We start from the raw sequence: 25,327 nt of genomic DNA, 5'->3' as shown, positions 1-25,327 counted from the left end.
CGCAGTTTGACAATCACTGTCTCTTCAGTAATGCTCGAGGCCAAAATATTTGAAAATCCAAAGCTTATTAAAATTAGAAATGCAATAAACCAAAAATGAAATGCAATATTCATGATGACACGTGCTTCCAAAATAAGGTGCACAGGTAAATTAAAGAAAAAAACTGATAGAAACATGTTTTCATGATGGGGAATATGTTAAAGAGACAAAAATCCGTCCGCGCTTCATACAAAATGTACTTCGTAATAAAATTTAACATACATGTTATGTAATATATAGCATAAAATGACTATATTTTTTACTAATTTGGATTAATATTTTCACTATCAATAACTGTCGTCATTGAGCAATTTGATTCAATAAAAAGATAAAAAAAAAAAAAAAAACACATGTATAATTCAGGTTAACCCAAGAAGCACTTTTTTGAGAAAAAAATTTCTTCTCAATGAATTGTTTTAGACATTCAGGAAAGGATGTTGAAAAGGTAATATTATTTGTTTTGTTTAACTTAATTGCTATTCAATGTGCATGGGATTAAAAACTAAAAGCTATCCTGTTAAATAATTTTGTAATCTTTGCACATTTGAAAGAATAAAGGTGTAACTGTTTTGAGCGCTTTTTTAAGCCAAATGATCAATTTAGTTAGTGGGATAAGTCAATAGTCCATTCTTGTCATAGTTTTACCCTTTGTCGTTACGTTAACTATTTGTAGAAGAGAGTTATGTAATCATGCAGCGGAGAAATAAAAGGTCAGACATAAATTGTGTTGTCCTGTTACATTGTAACAGAAGAGATAATAATGGGAAAACTAATATAATATCTGGTCGTTACATTCCTTGCAATTATACTATTCCTTTGTGCTGTCTGTTATTCGATCGGTATAAAAAGATTCATTTGAGTTTAAAATGTTTTGTCACATTTACATCAGTTTATTACTGAAATTGAGGAAAAAATATAACTTTTCTCATTTCTAATTTTTTCCCTAATTAACTTTCAATATAAACAGATTCAATGAAAAAAACCTTTCGGTGCGTTTACAGAAAAATGTTCATTGGTTACTGTCATCCTCTCTTTAATAGCAAATTGATATAACCAAAACAACGAATTTTAAAAAACAGAGAGTATCAGATCAGCTTTTGGTTGATTTCCGGACGTCTAGTCATGGTATTTAATTCTGGTATCTAAGAAATGTTGATTTATCTAAAACAAAGGCACGTTTGATACAATAGACAAAAGAATAAACAGGTAGAATTCTTAAGTGCGATGGAGACGCTAAAGTGCGATGGTATACGCTAAAGTGCGATGCCTCCATACGCTAAAATCCGATGGTCCACGAAAGCATAGACGTCAGAAACGTAGTTGGATTATGACGTTAATTGACAGTCGTTTAAACAAACTAAAAATGAACATGCCGGAAGATGAATTACAAATATTGTTTAACAATGTCAATGACTAATCAATTAAAACCTAACCGTGCTTTGTCGTCTGAAGCAAAGTGTTTTAATTTTTTATGCTGGTATAAAGACTTGTATCTTGCAGTCGACCATTTTACTATTAAGATATTTTGCCTAATTGAAAGCGAACGAATTCATTAAAAATCATTTTTTGTGTTGCAATTTAATTTGCAGTCCCCGTTAAAATATTGTCGCTTTTATTGTAACGTCGGTAAAATAAAGGTACATGTTTTCAAGCGTAAATATTATAAATTGTGGACTATAATATCAGTTTGTGCATTATTGGAAATTATAACATGTCTTTTTGTACTCGCTACGAATGTTTATACTTATTCCGACATTGGCCGAATTTTGTATTTTCAACGACGACAGTATAGGGAGGTTTTCATATTAATAATGGTCCGAGACCACAATTATTCGTAGTGCATTTCTTTTAGAACATAAATGGAAATTAAAAAAATCCCACCTGCGCTTTCTCAATGAAAATTTTACAGTGTGTTGTACTACTTTTGGGACAAATTATATCAAAATTATAGAAAACTTCATCGGCTCTAACTCAAAATATGGACAATTTTATGTTTAGGGCGTCTTGAAATCTTTTTACAGCTTCCGAAGTGCTAATTTTTAACCTTTTTCAGCTGGACCAAATCACTACTTTCCTTTGAAATTCTGGACCCTAATTTTTTTTTACTGTGTAATTTCACCCCTACTTTCAATTTGAAGCATAAAACATGGAGAAATAAATTTGGAAGGGGTATGAAAAATATTGGCAAGTAACCCACTGTCAACACTAGGGACTATAACAACGAAAATCAAGGGACGACAATTGTGGTCTCGGACCTAATAGACTGTTTGAACGGCAAGCTACACCACTTATACAAAACGCCCTTATTGTTACAAACTCCTTTACAGGAAATATAGTATTTTGTATCACCTACATTACCTTTTTAGCAATTATAACGTAGTCAAACCTTTTTGTCGATACATTTAAGACTAACGGTGAATAATAAAACCTATCACAGTTCCATCGTATTTTAGCGTGCTATACCATCGTACTTTAGCAAACAAACAACCATCGCACTTTAGCGTGAGACAACATCGTACTTTAGCGTAGACCATCGCACTTTAGCGGGACTATTGCAATTTAGAGAACCTTCGCACTTTAGTCCTACAGATATAACAAACCAGTTTGAATACATATTAGCGGCCAATGCTATTAAAAGAAAAGCGCATACAATTTGCCTAAACCCAACAACTAGAGTTTACAAGAAACTTTCTTTTTTCTATTAGAATTCAATTAGCCTACAGCATCGTCTTAATTGCTAGAATACAAATATAATTTCATTTAATACACTTATGCATTGCTGAATTTTTTTTTCTATTGGTAATAGTGTGTGTACAATAAAACTGACAGACTTTAAAAGCATTCTTTTATAGTTTTCATTCTCAGTTATGCATTTATTGTATAATACATATATAAATAAAGGCAACAGTAGTATACTGATGTTCAAAAGTCATGATTCGATTGAGAAAAAAAAAACAAATCCGGGAAGGAGGAAAACATCGGAACAACAGAAACACTGGAAAACAATAACAAACATCTTTTTTATGTCTGACCTAATCATTGAAATAATGCGCAGCATGCACCTGAAAAGTTGAATTTTAATGTTCAAATCATGAGGTATGAACTGAAAATCTGTGTTTTTCTCTCTCTCACTTATTAATACTGTAAACCAACTTATTTTCGCGGATACTATGTTTCGGTGAAGTCCTTTCATGACAATTTCGCGACGATTTGATTTCGCGATTTTCAAATTTATTTGATGTAATTCATTAAGGAAAGATCCAAGTTTTACAATTTCGTGACGATTTTAATTGGCTATTTTGTCTATTCACGGATGTCGCGAAAATATATCGCTCGCGAAAATTAGTTGGTTTACAGTAGTTATCCACCGCTGATGAATACTATTTAACCAACATATTAATTGATTGACAGACAGAGCATTCGACCATTTCTGGTGTGGAAGTTTTAAGTTCAATTATGTCTGAAGCGTTTATGGCATGAATCTACATATTGATTTGGTCATAGGAGGTAATTTATAAAAATTCTGTCTACAGGACCGCTGTTGTAAATACAGAAAATGGAATTTCTGAAATGATTTTATCTTAAAATATTAAAACAGGAACAAACTATTGGCAAGCGCATCGATAAAATCAGTAGCTTATTACAAGCTACATTCAACTTCAGATCCGAATTTACTATAAATCTTAACAACGCCAAGATATTAGTTTCAGCCGCCTAAACTATAACTCTTATGATACTAAAATAAATGATTATAAGACAAAAAATCTTATATTTCCAAAAATTTTTTATTTTTTCAGAGTAGAGAATTAAAAACTGTAACTGGGTATAAATGCCTCGGTATATTTTTTGCTAAAAGAGGTTCATTTCTAAAGACAGAATCATATATTTGTGAACAAACTACAAAAGCAATGCATGGTATTTTTTTTTTTTTTTTTTTTGGTAAAAGTGAAGACAAAACAGTTTCACACATTCCCCATTTCCTTTCTCAATTTTATGTCAGTTAGACATTTTTGATAAAATGGTTTTACCTATTATTTTTTATGGTTCGGAAATTTGGGGATTAGAAAATTGTGATTTGATAGAACGTGTACATTTAAAATTTGGTAAGCTTGTTCTACATTTAAAACAAAGTAAACCTAGCTGTATTGTTAATAAAGAATTGGGTAGCTATCCTGTAATTGTTAATGCCAAAGTTCGTATGGTTAGCTTCTTATGTAGATTACTATGTGGTAAAGAAAGGAAAATATCATGTCTATTGAATCAAATATTTCAATTCAATTCTCTATTTACACTTAGCCACAAAATATGTGTTACATGAGGACAAATTATAAATCAAATACAATAAATGACAGAATAGACCGGTAACTAAAAACAAAAGTGTAATTTCCAAAGATCAGAAAACTTATAAGATACATGCATCTTTCTGAATGAAGGTAGATAGTTTCTTGGTAAATATAGCTAAGTTATACAATATTGTATATTAATTTTTTCACTGTAAATGGATATGATTTGTGAAAAAAATGTTTTTGATACCTTCTGAATAGTTAGCAAAGGTACCAGGATTATAACTTAGTACGTCAGACGCATGTTTTGTCAACATAAGACTCATCAGTGACGCTCATATAAAATATTTATAAAGCCAATCAAGTACAAGTTGAAGAGCATTGAGAATGAAATGTCAAATACATGTATCTGGTTGAACCAATTGTAAGATAAATGAGTAATTTAAAGTATTGAGATGAAACTCAAAGACTAGTTTTTACAGAATTGCCTCAGCTAAATTAACACTACTCCTAAATGCTTGTGTTATAGAAATTTTAAAACTGATGTTAAATTGCAAAGCTTTTTTCTAATCGTCAATATTTAATCAATTTTTGTTTTGTAAATTTAGATGTGAAAGTTACCGATTACCTATTTAGGCGAGAAGGTGGAATAACATATCCAGAAATGGTAGGTGGTGTCATCTTTGCGAATTAAGAGACTTAGGTGACGAATATCATTATGTTATGTCATGTATATTAATCAAAAAAGAAAGAGGTTGGTACCATACTATTGTACTCTTCGTCCAAATATTTATAAATATCAACAATTGATGAGCTCTAATGATTATATTGTTCTTGAAAAATTATGTACATTTATAAAAAATATAAATGTGAGGGTCACTCCTCCTGGTTATTTGTAATTTAATGTTTATGTTTGTATTGTTCACATGTGCTTTAATATCTAATGTTTATACATATATAGTCTCTGTAACTATGTAAGTTGTAGTTAATGAGAAATAAAATTCATTCATTCATTCATACGTTATAATCCTCACCATGTGGTGCTAGTACATAAAAATATTTTTTTAATTGTCTTACCTTTTAAAATTAGTGCCAATTTGTTAGTGTATAAACCGGTTTATTTATGTAGATGTTAAAACATAAGGAATGACATATTATTGACACATTAAAAATGTTTTACTTTTTTATGGGTGACAGTGATCATCAATTTGTTTCAAATCAAGACATTGAATTAGTCACATGACGTGAGAGGTGTAATTTCTGTAAATTATACGGACAAAAAATATACTCAATAGATGAAATGTGTAAGTAACATCATCAGTTATAATCTTTCATTTTCTGTTTTCGCTATGAGAGATTTAACATAAGTTTGTTTTTTTATTCATAAAGATGTCCTCTTGGAATAGTCGGTTTCAGAAAAAGGTACGTTTAATCAACAGGACAACTAAGTTCTTAATTCTTGTTTATTTAATATAACAGTTCATATATATGCAATACTTTATGTTTTATTTTTATCATATTGTATTGTTATAGTGACATAAACATCATATTAAGTATTTTTGTTTGTAGCTTTCGTATGTGTGGAAGTTTATATAAACTCAAAAGTATACACATAATAATAATATATGACAGGATTGACGATGAGAAAGCTTCTCGTTAGAGTCCAAATGGCGTAGATGTATGCAGCAACAATTTGAATATGTCACTTTGCAGCCTCTCAGACTCTCAAAATGAGAATAATGATGTATAAAGAGCCTTCAAAATCCCGATATACTAAAACAATTAACAAAACAAAAACTATGAAAGATAGCAAACAACCGTAACGGCCTTAAATCGCTTAGATTTTATATCTTATTGTTGGATAGTCGTGACGGTCTCTTTTGCAATCATACAGCATCTTCAATTGTTTTTATTTATTTCATATGTAAATAAAAGGGAAAAAACGTTCATTTGCTCGGTAAATTCAAAGGTGATAAAAAGCTTACAGCAGGTAACTATTGACATGTCGTCATATAATGTATTTGTAGATAACTATACAGAATACCAAATATAAATGTCCTTAACAAATGTGTGGTAACGGAACCTCCAACTTTATAATTTACCGACAATGCATAAATTTAATTGTTTGAAATCTAAATCACTGAAATAGCAAACCGGTTCGGAAATGAACACAGCATTAGAAGGTTACAAAGTAACATCATCGTTCAAAACAGGAAAATTAACAATCGGGAACGAAAGTGATATGTGTTAACCCGTTGGATCAATGATGAAATTATGCACCATTCTATCTATATGATTTTAATGCATACGTATTGTCAACGGAGACGTTTGATTCTGTTTTAAGTTGTATTTTATCATAAAATAACGTAGTTTTTACCAATGAATATTCCCTTGTTTTCATACGATGATACATCAAATGACAAGACAAGTCATGTAATGTAAATTATTAATTATCAGTTTTTATAATATTTTGCAAATTTGTCTGTTTGCAATGTTATATACTTCTCATAATACATGTTCGCTTACACAAGCAAATATTTACTTTTGTATATACATGTCGGGAATAACACCTACTAATTTATCAGGTGTGCCCATATTGTATGTTAATTATAGAACACTTAATGGTAGTTAAAAGATGTCTTAAACATGTGGGAAACCGGTGTGAGGATTTTCCTAATTTTGTACACCTCGATACCATTCTTTGAATTAAATTACAAATAAAAGAATTGAAATGAACGGACGCGAAAGAAGGAACCGTGGACGGTATTCTGAGGTCAGTATGCACTATTTGTTAGACAAGAGAGATAAATTCTAAAAAGCGAATGCTTAGCCATTTTATACAGCACGATAACAATGAATAGTTCTTGACAATGTTCTCTTTGTTAAAATGTGTATTAAAATCAAATTTTAGTATTATGCAAACAAAATATTTCAAAATAATGTTTTTATAACAAAATTAACAATTGTTATAGTTTGTCATTTATGATTTATGACAAAACAAGAACCTATGCAATGATATTAACATGTCAAAAACGTCAATAAAGATCATGTTTTTGTTCGAATATAGAAATGTGTGGAAGGCTATGCCTAAATGATTTTTAGTTCTTATAAGAAAACAATTTATTGTCTGGCGTATATAAATATTAGAAACTTGTGATGTTTAGATATGCCACTTCACAATTAAGATACAAAACTTAAATTAAAAAAGTGTTTTTTACGATTGACAACTATCTTATCAGTGTGTCAATATGTATACTTGCATAAGTGTATAGTTAGCAGACTTTCCATAACATGGCTATAGATAATTCGTTTAACTGTATATACTAGTTACCTTTATGGTGTTGGGGTGTGAATGTTACATGTTATTTTTCTTGGCCTTAAGCATACAAATGACATTTCAAAATTGAATTATGCTATTCAGTTTTCATATTGAACTCTGACTCACACAAGACTGTGTTTACCTGTTGTGATTTTTTTGTGCAATAGAAGTAAGAAAAAATCAATTAATGTTGCTATTAATTATATAACCATATTTTTATCACTTATTCGAAAGGAGAGAGAAGGAGGGGGAGAGATACAGCTCTAGTCCAATTATAATAACAGACAATGACGTAGCAAAATTAAAATAAAACAAAACATCACAAACAAACAAACAAATTCTAAAGATGATTACGTTTTGGGATTTAATATGACTGCATATAAATAAACATTTATTTTGGATAGAATAACATATATGTTATCACATAAGCAACGATAACTTATTTGTTATCACATTAGCAACACGACGGGTGCCGCAAGTGGAGCAGGATCTGCTTACCCTTCCGGAGCACCTGAGATCGACCCTAGTTTTTTGGTGGGGTTCGTGTTGTTTATTCTTTAGTTTTCTATGTTGTGTCGTGTGTGCTGTTGTTTGTTTGTCTTTTTCATTTTAAGCCATGGCGTTGTCAGTTTGTTTTAGATTTATGAGTTTGACTGTCCCTTTGGTATCTTTCGTCCCTCTTTTATAATAAGTTATATTCTTTTGGAAGGAATTCCGTATTTTGAATCTTATTTATAATATTGTATGAATGCTTAAATTAGCAACTCGACGGATGGCACATGTGGAGCAGGGTCTGTTTTAGACATATTTTTTTTTTATATATTTAACATTATTTTCAAAGTATAAAACAACTTTAAAATCATATCGGTAGTATCCCCTTACATTAATAAACATTGTTTACTTATTATAGTGGCCACATATGACAACCCTGTATAATAGCAACAGTCGTATAAATGAAGCAGGAAACAACAATGATGTTCCATTGAGTACTATTGAAAACAGCTTTGAACCACCTAATTCGCATGGATATTTTCGCTATAATGGACACAGAAATGATACTTTAGATTCAGTGATATCAGAAGGAATAAGTTCACGTCCACCGTCTTTTAAACACGAGGAAGACGAACGAGCATCGTCTTACGAGCTTGGAGACAAGTTTAAAAGAGGGTCCACATGTAGAGTGATACTTTGTATATTTTTCGTACTTTGTTTTATTGGAGTAGTTATTGCCGGTGTTGTGTTGTCTGTTTTACGTAAGTTTTTGAAAGCTAGAAATCCATATTTTTGTTTCTATAACTATATTTTGTGTCCTGAACACATTTCAAAAGGATGAAAGATTTGACATGTGATGCCGCTTTCAATCATTTGTGTAATGTTTGTTTAACAACTTTACATGAAAATATAGCGTAATAAGTGTTTTTTCTATCATGCATCATTATAAACAAATATTATGAACGGGAGTTCTTTTTTAACTTCGAAACTGTTTGTCTATCCATCAACTAAATGCCTTTGGTTTTTTCATGTCAATAAAAACGATGGCTTATTTTGCATAATATATCATGTGATTTGTAGTTAATAATTTCTAACATAAAGTTAAAAATGATTTATAAATATACATAATGTTTTGACTTTTGAAGGTAAGATAGGAATGTTTAAATATTTAATATGAATAGATCACAAATGAAATTTTACGTCCGACCTGTGAGTAGCGGGTCTTTGCAACGGTTCGTTATACCAAATCCATGTATCAGATAGACAGCCGTGAAGTTGACCTAATGTAACAATACATTGCACAGGATATATATATTTTTTAAGACGTAATATTTCCAAAAGACAAGTTCAATGAATGGTGTTGCTATTCAGTTTTTTAATGTCTTAAAAAGATATTATGCGTGACAAAGCTACAAATCATCGCGCAAACATTTATTTAAAATATAATATTTTAGTTTGGTTCTTAAAACTGCAATACGAAAAAAATGTTAAAATTTTTATTGACGTTCACAAATGTTACTTGTATGTCTCTGTCATTTCAGTGTCACAACGAATACTCCCAAAGAAGGTGTCCAGTAAGTAAAATAATACTTTTGGTTTCTTAATTTTGTATTGAAATTTTGATGACTTTTCTTCTGTTTTTTATATTGATCATGAACATATTGCTTTTTCGACATTTTTTTTTTTTAAATTATCACCATGTTATCTGCTAAATATATTTCACTCCATTATTTAATAAAAAAAAAATTGAGAAGACATATGATTTCCTATGAGAGATCTATCACCTATAGTTCAAATGAAGTGGGCATTTGTTAATCAATATGAGTATTACTTTTGATATCTGAAAATGTTTCTAAATAATGAACACTGCCTCTGTGGTCTTTGTTCGTAGAGAGAAGAGCTCAGGCTTGGTAGGTAAATGCGATCTGTTGTACTGTTAATTTTTGTTTTTAATTCCTGTTGTCTCTTTCACACATTTTTCATTATGCTTCTGTATCAATCTAACACGTAGATATGATAAATGGGATCTCACTTACTATTACATACTATGATGTTTGACATCATTAACCTCTAGACGAATAATAGTTTCAGTAGATACATGTATCAAGGGCAAAACTAAAATAGTAAAAGAGATTTGTAATGTACTTAAAGAAAGTTTATAACTTAAAATTTTAGTTTTTTTGAAAATACAGATGAAACGACCACACCTAACTTCTCAGTGAACACAGATACATAATGCGATGTACATTATGTAGGTTAAATTTCAACTCTCTATATAGTACTGGATTTAAAGGACCATCAACAAAAGTACAAATTGAAACGTGACCATATGTATGATAGCAGCCTATACATATAAAAGAACTTAAAACGCATTGCATCAAGCATTGTGTGTGTAATAGATATGCATTAATTTGATACTTCTTAACAAGCATAACATAGCAAACTGTCTCAGGTATTTGGAAATTTTATAGTGATTTGGAACGGTTCAGATGTGAAGTGCATGGTCGCAAGATTTAATAAAAGGCTGTATGTTAAGGTACAATTTTCCTCGGTTCATCTTATTCTAAGCATATTATTGAGGGAAAGTAAGGCAATAATTCTATACCTAATGTAGGTTATACGTCAATAAGACAGCAATCAAACGACAAACAAATATTAATTACTTCTAGAGGGCTACACATAGTATAGTTTTCAACAAAAGAAAGGTGTCTACACTATACGACAATTTCTAAATCTTAATTTATTAAAAAGTGTAAATGAATTAATCAAAAACGATGAAAACAATCTACCATCAAATTGCAATTCTCCGAATAATGTAACAATTTAGGAAAACGCCTAAATATAAAAAAAGAGTTAATGATTTAATACCTACCAACATTTAACTACATAAAAGCGTATTTCCCCCTTTTCTTTGTTCTACAAGAAACTTTCTTAGGAGCCTTGGATTTTGAAATATCGTCCGCATATTTCCAAAATGTTCACATTGATTGATGACGTCATGTGTTAAAACAGTTATTGGCCAATCAAATCGGTATATATGATTTGATCTGCACGGCTAGGGATGACCCTTTAACCCGAACTTCTACGTTGTATGGGTTAATTAGGGTCACCCTAGCCGTGCAGATTAATCATATATAACGATTTGCTTGGTCAATAACTATAACTTATTCGTAATGCATAAGTGGATAATAATTTGATTATCCATGCATCTAAGTAGATCTGTAAAATACATGTATGAGGTATAGGTATTATTACACTATCATTGAAAGATAGTCTGTATTACATTTTGAATTTGTGAATTAATTGTTGGAATAACATGCATACCCTATGCGGAAAATGAGTTTTTTTATGTTTCTAAACAAAATCGTTTATCAAAACTCTTGATATTACAATACTTCCTGTACTTTCTTTTTAGAAACGTTCGAGTCTACAGCTACCCTAAATAATGCAACATTTACTGAAGCTTTAACAGATGTTAATAGTCCCCAATTTCACAAACTAGCAAAAGACTTTTGTGAAGCAGTAAGTTTATGTTTAGTTCAATTGATTTTCCTCTCAATGCTCTTCAACTTCGTACTTTATTTGGCCTTTTTAACTTTTTTGGCTTCGAGCGTCACTGATGAGTCTTTTGTAGACGAAACGCGCGTCTGTCGTATATATAAAATTTAGTCCAGGTATCTATTATGAGTTTATTCAGTATTTTTGTGATTTTACGTTTTACATAGTAAACATTTTATCTTCGAACATGAAAATTTTCAGAATCCCTTTTACCAATTTTAGTTATACTTTATACTTTTTGATTTATTAATGAAGTTATTAAAATGCTAAAAATAGCTATCCTTGTGTTTATTGTTTTGGCGTAGTTTAAACTTGAGCTTAATAGATAAAAAATGCAACCGGTTGTCATTACTTTGTTTTATTTAGGAGTTGTTCAACCACGATATCATACTTGGTTTTGCTGTATCCTAAAACAGCTAATTAACTTGAAATCTAAGCGATAGTAATGAGCGAATTTGAAAGACCAAACAAAGATTTTAATACGTCTAATTTACGACCAGAAATGATGTTTGAGAAAAGTGATGTTGAAATACCTTTTTTCTTGCTTGAAAACTATCACAAATGATGCAGTTCAGTCTTAAAATAATACTATATTAAAAATTGATAGCACTACCCGATTGTTTCGTCTACAAAAGATTTACTATTGGCGATTTAATTAGAACAGTTGTAAAATCATAACAAAGTAGAAGAATATCGAAAATCATAAACAAACAAAAAAGTGCTTAAATCGAGATTTGGTATTAATGCCAATAAGACAATTATCCAAGATTTGGTATTAATGCCAATAAGACAATTATCCACCGAAGGACAAATGTAGTTGATGTCAGCATTTTTTTATAGGCAACAGTACGGCTTTAAACAAAGTAAAACATCTGTACAATATAGTTGAAAACTAAAAACGGTCTAATTTATAACAAAACAGTTAGTAAAAACAAATATGACAGACATGAACCAACGACAAGAACTAAACTACATGGTCCGGCCTTGGAACAGGCACGCACAGAATGTGTTTGTTAAGATCATTTAGTTGTGTTGAATGTCTGTAATATCTGTTTCACACAATTTTGGCTGCTGGATCGTTAACAAATACTGTCTGTTTCGCAGCTCCAAATTTGGTCAATATATTACAACTCTAAATAAAAGAATCGCATTCTAGTGGGAGGTTTAGTTAGCTGTAACACCAGGTTTAATCTGCCATATTCTACGAAAATTGCATGTACCAAGTTTAGAACATGACAGCTGTTTTGAATTTGTTCAATTGGTCGATTTATATAGTGAAGCATTTGATTTTTGTAGACTTTATGAACTTTCCCCTTTTTGAATTCACCTTGATATTTAATCTAATACTTGTTTGCATGGTGTTATAAGAATAATGAAATAATACTATTCTAGTTGATATTTAAAAAACTTTTTAGTTACTTCATTAATGCATTGACATTTACAGATGAAAGCAATGTTTACCTCATCATCGTCACCTTTCATCGACGATTACGAAGATTGTGAGGTACTGTCATTCAGGTAATTTAAGAAATAATTATTCAGTAAGATGAGACCAATTTTAAAAAAAAATTCTGAATCAAGAAACACACACAATTTATATTTATACATGATCTGTTTAAAACAATTATGAGATCACTTTAACACAAATGTAGCTGAATCGGTGTTCGTGATACCTTCTCGATATAACAAGCAAAATAGCAACAAAAACTGGTTAAAACTTCAGCATTTGCCAAATAGCACAACTTTTTATGTCCTTAACAACAGTTGGTCAGCAAATACAAATCTTGTTTATAATAATACAGTCATATTCCAATATAGAATAGCAAAAAGAGAAAAGAGACAGAAAACACAGTTGTCATAGTATCATATCTATTTACAATGAACTTGTTAGTTGTCAATTCAACGTTATTTTACTGAAGAAGAGTATCGCATACATATGGTAATCTATGCGTCAAGTATTCAAGGTTTTGCTGTTGTTTTCAACACAAGGCTGTGTGTCACCGCTTGCATAGCACTTTTTAAAGGAATGTTATTTCAAATGAAGACAATACAGAGCAACATCGTATTTTAGTAAAGTTTTTTTACATAAATAAGGCCGTTAGTTTTCTCGTTTGAATTGTTTTACATTATCTAATCGCGGCCTTTTTATGGCTGACTATGCGGTATGGGCTTTGCTCATTGTTGAAGGCCGTACGGTGACCTATAGTTGTTAATTTCTTGTCATTTTGGTCTTTTGTGGATAGTTGTCTCATTGGCAATCATACCACATCTTCTTTTTTATAATACTAAAATATTTGGTATTTAATATACTGGAAAAACAACTTCATTTGAACCATTTCACATCAATAGCTGAGAACATATCTTATGTACTGTTAAATTGGTATTTCTTTTAGTTGTTCCAAAACTCAAGTAATGAGTTGTGGAAATAGAGAAATAAGGAACACATAAAGCAATATCTTACAACCTTGTGCTTAAATCCATCATTGCAATTTCAGTTTAATGTAAATCATAAGAAATAATATGCAAAAATCATTTCAAAACTTAATTCAGTTTACACACAAGCTAATTATCTTTTAAATGTTTTGAATTACAGACCTGGCAGTGTAAAGGTTAGATTTAGATTAGGCTCAAAGATATATTCAGAAGTTAATATGGAAACTATATTAGGGCAGTTTAAAAATCATTTACAAAATATGATCACACGAGAAGGACCATGGAATCCACTAAGAATAGATGAAACAACTATTTTAAATTTCAAAGAAGTGGAGCCAAGATACAGAATAAAATACAGTAGCCAGTTCAAGATGTGGACGGAGAAGACATTAACAGAAAATCTCTTAACTAGGTATATACAGTCCTCTTTAAAAGAGAAAGAAATAATGTCTTCACAACGTATAATAGAATCAACAGAGATTGAACCATCCCCGTCTCTTGATAATTTTTCCTCTATAAAAGTGAAAGAAGTAATGTCTTCACAACGTATTATAGAATCAACAGAAATTGAATCATCCTCGTCTCTGGGTTTGTCCTCTTTAAAAGAGAAAGAAATAATGTCTTCAAAAAATATTATAGAATCAACAGAAATTGAACCATTCGCGTCTCTTGATAATTTGACCTCTTTAAAAAAGAGAGAAATAATGTCTTCACAACGTAATTTAGAATCAACAAAAATTGAACCATCCGCGTCTCTTGGTATGTCCCCTTTAAAAGAGAAAAAAACAATGTCTTTACAAAATGTTATAGAATCAACAGAAACTGGACAATCCTCGTCTCTTGAAAATTTGTCCTCTTTCAAAGAGAAAGAAATAATGTTTTCACAACGTATTATAGAATCAACAGAAATTGAACCATCCCTGTCTCTTGATAATTTGTCTCCTTTAAAAGAGAAAGAAATAATGTCTTCACAACGTATTATAGAATCTACAGAAACTGAACCATCATCGTCTCTTGATAATTTGTCATCTTTAAAAGTTAAAGAAATAGTGTCTTCACAACGTATTATAGAATCAACAGAAACTGAACCAACCTCATCTCTTGAAAATCTTTCATCTTTAAAAGCGAAAAATATAATGTCTTCACAAAATATTATAGAGTCAACAGAAACTGGACCATCATCGTATCTTGAAAATCTTTCCTCTTTAAAAGAGAAAGAAATAATGTCTTCACAACGTATTATAGAATCAACAGAAATTGAACCATTCTCGTCTCTTGATAATTTGTCCTCTTTAAAAGAGAAAGAAATAATGTCTCCACAACGTATTATAGAATCAACAAAAAATGAACCATCCTCATCTTACATTTCTGAATATGTGGGGCCAAAAACATATATTCAATCTTCATCGGTTTTGAATTCTTTTGTATCTAGCTATGCAGATAATGAAATAACAACTGTCCATTTATTTAATGATGAAATTTCTAAATCAAAAATCAAAACCGGTTTAACGATGCTATATTCAACGGAATTATCTACTAGGAGGTTCAAAATGTCTCACGAAACTACTTATTCCGATACCATTCTTACATCAATAGTGTCTGATAAATTGTCCAATGACTTTCTTCACACCGAAAAGTACCAATTAGAGTATATGGAATCTGAAACACATAGTTTGAATTCTGCGCATGCAACAAAATTATATATTACACCTGACATGGTTGTTACCAGTACTCTAATGTTTACTTCTGATAGCAGTGTATTTAGTATGCCTCTAAAAGATTATCGAAAAATTGATGCGAGTCAGGTTTATGTTGATACTTCAAGCGCCAGAGATCAGAGTAAAGTTGGATTAGAAGAATTAAACAATTTTTCTACACAGTATCAGTCTTCTTTTTCTGGTTCAGGTCACTCAGAAGATATCATATCATCAAAGACAGCTCATGTCACAGAGACAATTAACAATAATATTCAAGTGTATTCGGATAATGTAACACGAACATTTAATCAAACTCGACCTGATTTACAATTTCATACGACTACAGCAATGTATTCAGGAGGAAGCTCACAATTGACAATGCTCTCATCTCTATCACTTTTAAACACACCAGTAAATGTAAATACTTCAGATAACTTTGATTTCATAAGTAGTAAACTTACTTTAGATGGTGACGAATTTAGAAAAGCGTCAGTAAGTAGTACAAACATATCACCTGATAAAACAATGTCATTGACAGCAGACAATATCATGCATACAGTCGCATCAGTTGATAAACGTGTAAGTTCTACGGTAGAGCCATCCTCCGTAGAGGGGTTAACGAGCAGTTTGCTAGAACGCATAACAAATTCAACCACAAAGTATATAAGTCAATCAGCTTTACCTTTGAATAAAACAGGTCGGTATTTGTCAACAACATCTATTTTCACTGATCCATCTTCGCCATTGACAATATTGTACAGCTCCGATACATACGCATCAGTATCAACAACAATAAATCTAGAAACAACTTTTGTCGATGTTAATCAACAAAGCTTAAAACCCGACTTAGTTACAAAAATGGAACAAACTTTTGAAAAGTCATCAATGCCATATGTCGGTTCTATGACAGAAACAGGAAGTTCTACATCGGAATTTCCTTTTCACGAATCTACTTATCTCAGATATATGCAACAAGTCGTTAGTGAAACGTCTATCGCTTTCCAATCTAGTAATGAATATAAACAAGATAGTGCAATGCGTTTATATGAGTTAAGTGCAATGTATGAGACTGAATCCACAATGCCATTTTCAGATAAGAATACTTCTAATTCTACCCAAGAACTAAGACCATCATCATCAACAGAAGTTGCTTATGGCTCATATGTATATGTTTCACCCGATACTTTGTTATCCGAAAACCGAACCTCAATAGCAATTGACAAATTCTATAGTTTCAGTCCGGATCCACCAAACGATCATCGGTATCTTCAATCATCGCAACCCACGTTTTCTACTATGACAGAACAGTCCTTTACATTGGTGAAGCATGTTTCTTCTGAAGTTGAATTTTCATCTACTATTTATACGTTTTCAGCTGAGTATTCAGATTCGTCTGACATCATGAGAAATATCGGTTCATCTTTAATATCATCTGCAATAGATGAACATGTTTCAGTAACAGACACATCGTCAATATCGAACTCCTTATATGGTATACAACCAAATATAACCAATAACCCGATAACAGAAAAACTGTATGTAACAAAACTGAAACCCGAAATAGAAAACGAAATATTTATAAATGAAACTTGGATTATATTACCAGTAGATGACTCGTATTCTTCTAAATTGATAATAACCCCGCAAAAAGAACAAATGATTTCATCTCAAATAATTTCAAAACAACTAGATATGATGTCAAGTAGAGAGAGCGAATCTCAGCATTCTCTCATTTCTCTTGATAATCAACATACAAAATCCCTTACTTTTGAATCAGTGGACAGTTCAGCAGCAACGAAAGTTGTATTCAATTTACAACTTCAATCTCAAGTACAAGAAAATACATCTATTGTGGATTCAATGACAACTTTAGCTGTAGAAAGTTCCATCCTTCAAAATAATGAAGTAGACTTTTCTCTCTATAAAACTGTTAATACAACACTATCAAAATCATTTACCAATATATTGTCACACAAAACAAGTATTGACAAGCCGATAAACATGTATATTGAACCAACAACTGTGCTGAAAGCTACTACAAATATAGATGAATTATTTGCAACTCGAAGTGTAATATTTGAATCTCTAAATAGAAACAGTTCTAAACTCTTTTTGTCAGAAACTAAGCCAGTGCCTGAAGTCATTACTAATGTACTTACATCATATGTTGAAGAACAGCCTTCATTGACAAATCTAAAGACTTCAATCGACAGTGCAGAGTTGGCTTCTGTGACAAGTTTTATAGACTTATTATCACAGCAGGAATCTGGAATAACTGACCATTTTGATAGTACTTTACTTTCAACTGAAATCATTGCTTCAGTTTTAATCGGACACGCTGAAAATAACACTTCAAATACCTTCTCATTGCCCATATCGAACAGTTCAATCTATAATTCGTCAACTGCTTCGACAATTAGCACGGCTGGTTCTTTGTATGGACCAATGCCCCCAATGACAGTTGTTGATGAACCCATCTCTGAGGAATGGGTTCTTATTGAACCTGTTGATATATCATTACTTTCTGAGGAACACGTTTCTTCCAATGTCTTAATTTCACATTCTTCTATAGAAAAAAAGGAATCATCGAATACACAATCCGCTGCAGTTGATCTATCATGGACTAATTCTGAAAAGTATAGTTTATTGTTTGCGGACATGTTATTATCAGAAGCAAATATTCTTCAACCTGTTGTGTCAACACCGTCGTTCTACAATCCCTCAAATATAGACTTATATACTACATTCAGTATCAACGAAGAAACAGACATAGCTGATGTTTCCTCTTCATCTCTTATAAAAAAAGAAAAACTTGAATCCAAATTTCAAACTTTTGAGAAGACATTTACATCATTGATACAAAGTAAATTTCAAACAGCATATGCAATGGATCAACTCTTTCCTAGTGAGTCACCTACAACATCACATGTATCTGATAAAGATTTTAAAACTACACGAACGATTGCTGACACAGCTTTTTCAACTGAGAAGAATTTACAATCCGATTTTAATTATGTTGAAGCTACCTCAATAACATTGAACAAAGGAGAGTCAATATTAGAAGGAAACCAATCTACTGAGTTTATTTTAAAATCAACAAAGTTAGCTGAAAGGAATCCCGTAGACAATACATCATCTAACTTTGTCGTAGCATCGCAGTATGACAACATACCTTCAATTAGAAGTTATATGATATCTTCGTCTGATTTTCCTAGTGAACCTCTTTCAATGATGAATTCGATTGACCAAATAATAGAGGGCACAATAGTTTCAAAGATTCAAATGTCACCCGATAAAAGATATTTTTCTTCCATTACGAAGGATAACATTTCTCATATTCCTACTGATCATTATACGTACAGTAATGATGTTATGGCTTCAAGCTCCATAACTAGCAATATGCAACTCTTAACAAATGGAAATATACCAAACAAGACTCCATTTGAACAAACGTTAAAGGTAGAATCTATGAAGCTGCCATCTGATGCTTTCCAGTCTTCGGTTCAAAAGGAGGAAATCTTTAAAACTGAATTCAATGAAATTAACATGCATTTAATTACACCATCACAAATACAAAATGTGCAAGAAAGTTCGTTGTCCTTAATCTCCGTGTTTGCAGTGAACGTAGATGATCAGATACAACAGAAATCGCAAACTGCTTCCGTTTATTATTCATCTATCAGACCATCGGATGTTGTGTTATCTAATTACATCAATATGTCTACAGCAAGTAGACCTCAACTTACGATTAAATCTACATCTGCTATTGAGAAAAACATTTCGTCTTCCAAATTGGCAAAAAATGGCATTATTTCTCAGAAAACACCAACGCAAGACGTAGTAACATCTTCTATACTCAACATTCCTGATATTTTGCCTAATGCCTTTTATGACACACATAGCAGCTTATATCCTACCTATCTTAGTTCTATAACAAGGGAAGTAATTCAAATTATAAATCATTCATCTACGTCTGAAATACAAGAAAATATGGCAATGGACATATCTTTGCTAAATAGTACATTATCTACTGAAAAAAGTGAACAACACGATATATCATCAAGCGCAGAAAACTTCCTATTCAGCAAAAGTGAGGAATTGGATTTCTTTAAAACTACAACACAACCATCTTCAAATATAGGGATAGACAACATAATGTCAAATGTGTCCGCTTCGAAACAAAGCATCGTCGATGGTGTGTCAACTAAACAAACTGACGTTAATGATACATATTGGATGAATAATGAGTTATCTCCTAGTTCAACTACAACAAAAAGCTCTACATACGAGCATAAAATCAATAAAACCATGGTGGTTGATGGTTCAGAAAATACAAATGCAGAACTTTCTGAAGAAGTATTAAGTTCAGCAAATCAATCAGATCTTGAGAACAATAAAACTTTCTTAAGCAAGATAATTATAACTGAAATATTGGAAACATCGTTCAAAAGCATACCTGACATTTTTATAACAGAAACAGTAGACAATTTTATTAGGACTTTTAGTTTGGATATTTCAGTGACAAATTTACATCTTTCTACATTATTTTTGACTTCTTCGGAATTAGATACAAGTGAATACTACAACCAAGGTTCATCTATTCATCCATCACAGAGTTTATCTCCATCTAGTGTTCTAAGCTCTTCCCAGGTACAAGATAATATACCAGATATTCTGAGATTTTTAGATACAACTCCATAGAAGCATTAACCATGACTTTAGTTTCATCATTGTTTTTAATTAATGTGACATTATGTTGGCTGCAATTACCTTCATTTCATCTTTCATGCATCATATTGTAATAAATTATTCAGATCCAATTTTATTTTGGCTATAATTGGTCATTATACTCAAAAATAGTTATTTTAAAGACTTATAAAACAACGAAACAAAAAGAATTCAATCTTGCATTTCAATAATCGCAAAACATAAACGTCACCAGTGTCTGAGCAAGCTCAGAACTTCTCGTCCCTTTTCTAAAATAAAGTCAAACGGAAGATACCAAGACCGTGTTGATAAATACTCCGTGTCAACATCACAAACAAAACACGGTGGTCTTAAAGTATAGATTCTAGGTATGACGTTGTTTATCATCTTATTTACATGTTATTGTGTTCTTTTATTTTTCTTTGTAAATTATTATCCTTACTGTTAAGGCTATTTTTGGTAAAATATTTTTGACTCGGTTCTGTACTTATGCATCCCGTTATTGTGTTATTGTGCTCTGGTAAATTTTGGCATTCTTGTCTTTCGTTTTATTTTTTTTGTTTTACATATTTGTTTGTTTTTATAGTGATAACAATTGTAACACCATGTTGACTGCTGTAACCCTACTTTTGACATTTTTAGCTGTAAATTATGTCTGTTTGCTTCGTTCACACATAGTTGTAAATATAATGGAGTTTGATGCGACTATCATTAAAGTGAGATAATATAAGTAAGCTTGATATAAAACCTGGTATAATCCATCATTTTCTACATAAAAAATGCTGGTACCAAGTCAGGAATTAGATAGTTGTTAACCATTTGTTTGATGTGTTTGAACTTTTAATTTTGCCACTTGATTAGGGACTGACTGTTTTGAATTTTCCTAGGAGTTCAGTATTTTTGTGATTCTACTTTTATGTTTAGGTACTTTGTTTTTATGACCTCTTTTTTTCTTTGTTGACAAATTTGTTTGATTTGTAGTGATTAAGATTATAAAATCAATACTAGAGTCTATACTTTAAGACCATTATGTACTGTTTGTGAAGTTGGCACGGAATAATTATCAACAAGGTCTTGGTATCTTGCGATGAACTTATTTTTTATACATCCCGTCAATTTTCTATGCTAATTTTTGTATTCATTTCTGATATTAAGCTTTGTCTTCGTGCCTTTTTGAGTTTCTTTGTCTCATATGACATGGCTCTAGACTGATATATTATCCGTTATTGTGCTATGGTAAATGTTTGTTGTATATTTGTTTTTGTTTCATAGTGATTAAGATAATAACATAATATAGACTAATGCACCCCTATTTTTGAACTTTATACCTATCATGTTTTGTTTTTGTTCACACATCATTGTCGATATAATGGATTTTTTTCAGATAAAGGAAGGGGATTGTTTAGTTTAAAAACCAGGCAGGTTTAATCCACCATTTCTTAGAAATGCCTGTACCAAGTCAAAAATATGCCAGTTGTTATTTGTTCGTGTGATGATTTTTTTAGCTTTTGATTTTGCCATTTGATTATGGACTCTCTGTTTTGAATTTTCCTCGGAGTTCTGTATTTTTGTGATTTTACTTTTTGGTTAGCTTTTTTTCTCTTCATATGACAAAATCGATCTTCTGGTATTATCAAAAAGGATAAATGGGTTATATAGGCTTAGATTGATGGACACTTCAAATTTTCGTTAGGGTTGTTTTCTGAAGACATTTACCCAGGTAAAGTACATCGCATAAGTTCTTGATTTCCTCTTTTACAATTGCCGTAACAGTTTTATTTGAGCTTTTAAGAAAATCAACAAGACTCATACGTCTGCAATATTAGAATTATATTCAAGTGACATGCAATCGAAAGACAAAATGTGGTATGATTGCGAATGAGACTCTTCACCAGAGACCAAATGACATAGACGTCACCGAAAGGCCTTCAGCAAGAGACAAGCCAAATCCGCATAGTCAGCTATTAGAGACCCTAAAATCACATTTGTAAAACAATTCTTACGAAAAAAAGTAACGACTAACAGCAAAACTCGAAAAAAACAAAACTTATATAGGCATCCAACAGCAAACGACGACAACTGAAATACAGGCTTCTGACTTTGGAAAGGCTTATACAGAATGACGGGATTTCATTAATTTGTTGGCGCCTAAAACTTCCCCTAAACTGGGACGGTAGTGAACCAGTTCAACATAAGAACAAACTATAAATATCAGTTGAATCATTAAATTGTATATCAAATACAGACAACCTCGTCTTGTCAACCAATTTAGGGGTTGTCCTGAGGATGTTTATACTATCAATTATGTAGTAAATTGAAAACTTGCAAATGTAAAGTCAAATCATCTTATTTGGACCAATCAGCAACTGTGCTAAAGAATAGTTTTTAATCAGTATTGATTTCGTTCGTTCTTATGAATTTTAAACAAATATTTACTTGATAGCTTATGAGAATGAGTTTTTAGTTTTAATCAAAAGTATTTCGATCGCTAAGGCTATGTTTTTTTAAATGCGAACCGTCCTATTCATGTCAAAATCCTATGTTCAATCAGTTTTACTTTGATATGGGGAAAAATTTATTAAAACCATGTCTTTTACAATTGCAGGTATAAGGACTCGTTCTAACTGCAATGTAGCAACATATGTTTTAAACTTAATTAAAATAGTACCCTTGTCCGAAAAATCAACCACCTATAACTGACTAAACTGGAACTAAAGCAGAACTTTGACATACGATCTCTTCTTTTATTTCAGTTTTACTTGAGGCAGTATACACCGTTGCTTTTGTTCAGTTACAATGTTTATAAATAGAAAATTTGTTTTTCAAATGTATCATACAAATCAAGCGAATGATATCGCTGATAACAGGTTTGACAGCCCTACAGTCAACAATCTATAATCAGTAATTTATATATACATGTATATAGTTTTTTGGTGGGGTTCGTGTTGTTTATTCTTTAGTTTTCTATGTTGTGTCATGTGTGTTGTTGTTTGTTTTGTTTTTTTTTATTTTTAGCCATGGCGTTGTCAGTTTGTTTTAGATTTATGAGTTTGACTGTCCCTTTTGGTATCTTTCGTCCCTCTTTTATATATATTTGTTGTCATTTAAATGTTTTTCAACGCAATGGGCTCGTATGACACTTATTTCCAGAATTATAAGATAAATCTTAACCTGTCCCTGGAACCCCAAATAGATGACATTTTTGAACGAATTTACATAAAAGAACCTAAAGCAAGACTGTAAAGCCTTTTTTTGCCGAATTTCCAAACACTTTGTTGAGTTTGGTTTTGTATTGTGAATGTTTTATACTCTTTTCACGATATATTTGTTTACATTGTAGCAAAAAAAGCCTCATTTTTTTTTTTTTTTTTTTTATACGCAAACAATCATAATATGGAATTTCTCACTACTACAGAATTTTGATTTCACAGCATTACTGGGAAGCTTATACATCGCCATTGCTTAAAAAAGAATACAAATAGACAAACAATAGTACAAAAAACACAACATAGAAAACAAGAGACTAAGCAACACGAACTCCACCAAAATATCGGGGTGATATCAGGGGATCCTCATGTTGCACCTGTCGTGTTGCTCATGTTAGTACAAAACCAGTAATAAGTCTAATTCGTAGATTACTTTAGTGAAAAGGGGCGAAATTGTAGTTACCACATTAGGAACATATTCGCCATCATCTGTGTAACAGATATTCCATAATAGACCTCCAACTCGTGATGGAGTCTGTAAAATTTACAAAGGAATGATTTCTACTTAACAATTTGGAACTCTAGGTTTAACAGATTCCTTGTTAGCAGGAACCCTCCATCAAGGACAATATGATAGGAAATGCACATCCTGGAATATCCTATCAATTGGGAGATATATACTCCGCATGCAGGCGCTGCTGGAATTTTGCTACATAGAAAAGGACAGTGACAATTAGGAAGCTGAAATCCTCTCTTTTGTCGTACATTTTTGTTATCAACTGATCCTTGTATAAAGGACACGTTTCGGCGTTACACACTCCTTACATGTTTTGGCGTACATTGACTTCCTATTATTGACATGTTTTTTTTAGACTGGACAAGTTTGAAGAGAAAGGCACTTTTCTTAGTGTTGCATATACAATTTTCCTGTATTTCTAATTGGTTTCTAATCTTTGAGTCGTTTGTTTATCTTCCTTTCGGTCAACATTAAAAAAACATCTTTTACAGGTAGAATGTTTAGTTTGATTCAAATTCAAAGTTAAGAAAATGTAAATTAACTATCGGGTTTTTAAAAATCCTTTTGGCATCATTGATACCCAATAAGTTTGAATTAAGAAACTTATATATCTCTAGATCAGTGTATGCTCATTTGTGTTACTCCTGTTTTTTAGCCAAACAAGTACAAAGTTGAAGAGCATTGAAGACCCAAAATTCCAAAGTTGTGCCAATACGGCTAAGGTAATCTATTCCTTGGATAAGAAAATCCTTAGTTTTCTAAAAACTCAAAGTTTTTCAAACAGGAAATTTATAAAAATGACCACATGATTGATATTCATGTCAACACCGAAGTGCGGACTACTGGGCTAGTGAAACCCTTGGGGACGAACGACCACCATCAGTGGCATTGACCCAGTGGTGTAAATAGTTATCAAAGGTACCAGGATTATAATTTAGTACGCCAGACCCTCGTTCACTTATATAAATTGTGACTTGGCTGGAAAGTTGTCTCATTGGCACTCACGCCACATCCTGCTATGTCTATCTAGTATTGACAAAGGAAATGCCATTGACGTATGAATCAAAACAAGTAAA

General features: G+C 31.6%; 1 long non-coding RNA gene across 1 annotated transcript; it reads left to right on the top strand.

Moving 5' to 3' along the window:
- Positions 1-6,983: 6,983 nt before the first annotated feature.
- On the top strand, positions 6,984-20,641 carry LOC143068062 (uncharacterized). Its single transcript, XR_012976104.1, has 6 exons — positions 6,984-7,095; positions 8,552-8,894; positions 9,675-9,707; positions 11,549-11,655; positions 13,136-13,209; positions 14,285-20,641. It is a non-coding gene; the product is annotated as an uncharacterized LOC143068062 (long non-coding RNA).
- The last annotated feature ends 4,686 nt before the right edge of the window (positions 20,642-25,327 follow it).

The sequence above is a fragment of the Mytilus galloprovincialis genome, chromosome 3 (assembly GCF_965363235.1).
Source record: "Mytilus galloprovincialis chromosome 3, xbMytGall1.hap1.1, whole genome shotgun sequence".
NCBI classification, from domain to species: domain Eukaryota; kingdom Metazoa; phylum Mollusca; class Bivalvia; order Mytilida; family Mytilidae; genus Mytilus; species Mytilus galloprovincialis.
Note: the sequence above shows the minus strand (reverse complement) of the source record. Positions and strands in the feature narration are given on the sequence as shown.